This window comes from Mustela putorius, unplaced genomic scaffold, assembly GCF_011764305.1.
Source record: "Mustela putorius furo isolate JIRA1106 unplaced genomic scaffold, ASM1176430v1.1 tig00001310_pilon_pilon_pilon, whole genome shotgun sequence".
Lineage (NCBI taxonomy): Eukaryota > Metazoa > Chordata > Mammalia > Carnivora > Mustelidae > Mustela > Mustela putorius.
Genome location: NW_025421686.1, coordinates 446,520 through 450,148, shown reverse-complemented (window position 1 = coordinate 450,148; position 3,629 = coordinate 446,520). Strand labels below are relative to the sequence as shown.

At 35.9% G+C, this 3,629-nt stretch overlaps 1 non-coding gene across 1 annotated transcript; it reads right to left on the bottom strand.

Annotated features, from left to right (window-relative positions):
- Positions 1–2,477: 2,477 nt before the first annotated feature.
- Positions 2,478–2,584, bottom strand: LOC123394069. The gene has a single exon (XR_006608835.1). It is a non-coding gene; the product is annotated as a U6 spliceosomal RNA (small nuclear RNA).
- Positions 2,585–3,629: the final 1,045 nt, after the last annotated feature.

Below are 3,629 nucleotides of genomic sequence, written 5' to 3'. Positions count from 1 at the left end.
GTCCTAGCCTCAGCAATCAGACAACAAAAAGAAATTAAAGGCATCCAAATTTTGCCAAATTGGCAAAAGAGAAGTCAAAACTATCCCTGTTTGCAGACGATATGACACTGTATGTGGAAAGCTTAAAGGACTCCACTCCAAAATCTGCTATAACTTGTATAGGAATTCTGTGAACTGTCAGGATATAAATCAATGAACAGAAATTGGTTGCATTTTTTTTTTATATACCAACAAGACTGAAGAAATAGAAATTAAGGAGTGAATCCCATTTACAATTGCACTCAAAACCCTAAGATACCTAGGAATAAACCTAACCAAAGAGACAAAGAATCTATACTCAGAAAACTCTAAAGTATTCATGAAAGAAATTGAAGAAGACACAAAGAAATGGAAAAATGTTCTATGCTCCTGTATTGGAAGAACAAATATTGTAAAAATGTCTATGCTACCTAAAGCAATCTACACATTTAATGCAATCCCTATCAAAATCCCATCCATTTTTTTCAAAGAAATGGGACAAATCATCCTAAAATATATATGGAACCAGAAAATATCTCGAATAGCCAGAGGAATATTGAAAAAGAAAGCCTAAGTTGTTGGCATCACAATTCCAGACTTCAAGCTCTATTACAAAGTTGTCATCATCAAGATAGTAGGGAACTGTCCCCAAAACAGACATAGATCAATGGAACAGAATAGAGAGCCCAGAAATACACCCTCAACTCTATGGTCAACTAATCTTCAACAAAGCAGGAAGGAATGTCCTATGGAAAAGAGACAGCCTCTTCAACAAATGGTGTTGGGAAAATTGAACAGCCACATGCAGAAAAATGAAGTTTGGAAGTTGGACCTTTTCCTTACACCATACATGAAAATAGACTGGAAATGGATGAAGAAGCATAATGTGAGAAAGGAATCCATCAAAATCCTTGAGGAGAGAAACAGGTAATAACCTCTTCGACCTCAGCAGCAGCAACTTCTTCCTAGGAACATCGCCAAAGGCAAGGGAAGCAAGGGCAAGAATGAACTATTGGGATTTCATCAGATCAAAAAGCTTTTGCACAGCAAAGGAAACAGTTAACAAAGCCAAAAGATGACTGTCAGAAGTTATCTGGGAGAAGATATTTGCAAATGACATACCAGATAAAGGGCCAGTATCTATCCAAAATCTATAAAGAGCTTATCAAACTCAACACCCTAAGACCAAATAATCCAATGAAGAAATGGGCAGAGGACATGAACAGGCATTTCTGCAAAGAATACATCCAAATGGCCAACAGACACATGAAAAAAATGCTCCACATCACTCGGCATCAGGGAAATACAAATCAAAACCAGAATGAGATACCACCTCACACCTTTCAGAATGGCTAAAATGAACAAGTCAGTCAATGACAAATGCTGGCGAGGATGTGGAGAAAGGGCAACCCTCCTACACTGTACGTGGGACCACTCTGGAAAACAGCGTGGAGGTGCCTCAAAAAGCTGAAAATAGAACTAGCCTATGACCCAGTGATTGTAGTACTGGGTATATACCCTAAAGATACAAACGTGGCATTCTGAAGGGGCACATGCACCCAAATGTTTATAGCAGCAATGTCCACAATAGTTAAACTATGGAAAGAACCTAAATGTCCTTCAACAGATGAATCAGTAAATAAGATGTGGTATATATGTACAATGGGATACTATGCAGCCATCAAAAGAAATGAAATCCTGCTATTTGTGATGACGTGGATGGAACTAGAGGGTATTATGCTTGGCAAAATAAATCAATCTGAGAAAGACAACTATCATATGATCTCCCTGATATGATGAAGTGGAGATGCAACATAGGCGGTTTCGGGCGTACGAAAAGAAAAATAAAAGAAGATGGGATTGGGAGGGAGACAAACCATAAAAGACTGAATCTCACAAAACAGACTGAGGGGTGCTGGGGGGAGGTGTGTTGGGAGAGGATGGTGGGGGGGGGTATGGACATTGGGGAGGGCAGGTGCTATGGTGAGTGATGGTGAGTGCTGTGAAATGTGTAAAAAGCTGGTGATTCACAGACCTGTACCCCTAGGGATAAAAACACATTATATGTTTATAAAAAATCAAAAAAAAAATTTAAAAAATCCATTAAAGAAAAAACACATATTGCACGCCCAGACCTAATCTCATATTCAATCAAAAAAGTTTTGAAAGTTTTCCCCTTAAAGATCAGAAAAAAGACAATTGTGTCCACTTTCACTATTCTCATTTGACATAGTACTGGATGTCTTAGCCAGAGAAAAAAGGAACACAAAGAAATAAAAGACTCAAAAAAAAAAAAAAAAGGAAAGAAGAAGTAAAATTTTCTTTTTTTGGATAACATGAACTTACATGTAAAAGAATCCTAAAAAATTCACAAAAAATTTTGAATTAACAAATTTAGTAAAGCTGCCAAATACAAGATCAATATATAAAAGACAAGAATTTTGTTTTGTTAAGTTTTCTTTTATATGGAATGCTTCCCAGTTTTTCATGTCATCCTTGTTCAGTGATCAAGCTAATCTTCTCTGCATCATTCCAATTTTAGTATATGTGCTGCCAAAGTAAGCACAAGACAGGAGCATTTTAACACTCTAATGATGAACTGTCTGAAAAAATAAAGAGAACAATCTAATTCACAATAGCATCAAAACTAATAAAATACTTAGGAAAAGATTTAACTAAGAAGATGAAAGATCTGTACCCCATAAACTATGACATTGATAAAGAAATTGAAGGAGACATAAATGGAAAGATAGCTCATATTTATGAATGGTAAGAATTAACATTGTTAAAATGTCCATACTACCGAAAACCATCTGTAAATTCAATTCCTATCAAAAATCCAATGTTAGGGGCGCCTGGGTGGCTCAGTGGGTTTAAGCCGCTGCCTTCGGCTCAGGTAATGATCCCAGGGTCCTGGGATCGAGCCCTGCATCAGGCTCTCTGCTCAGCAGGAAGCTGCTACCTCTTCTCTCTCTGCTTGCCTCTCTGCCTGCTTGTCATCTCTCTCAGTGAAATAAATAAATAAATAAATAATCTTTAAAAAAAAAACCAATATTGTGTTTTTACAGAAGTAAGTAAAGAATCCTAAAATTTATATGAGACCATAAAAGACAACAAATAATTAAAGCAGTTCTGAGAAAGAATAAAGAAGCGAAATTACACTCTTGATTGGAAACTATACTACAAAGCCCTCATGCTCAAAACAATAAAGTATACTGGCATAAAAACAGACCCATAAACAAGTAGAACAGAATTGAGAGTCCAGAAATAAATCCTTTCATACAGTCACCTAATATTTGACAGGGGCCAACATATATAATGGGTAAAGATAGTCTGTTCAATAAATGATATTTAAAAAATGAATAGTCACATAAACCAGCATGAAACTGGAACCTTATATTACTCATAAATCTTAACTTGAAATAGATTAAAGACTTAAATGTGATGCATGAAACTAAATTTCCTAAAGGAAAACATAGGAAAAATTCTCCTTGACATTGGTCTTGCCAATAATTTTTTGGATACCAGACCAAAAACACAAGCAAAAGAAGCAAAAATAAATAAATGGTATTACATTAAACTAAAGTTTCTGCATTGCCAAAAAAACAAAA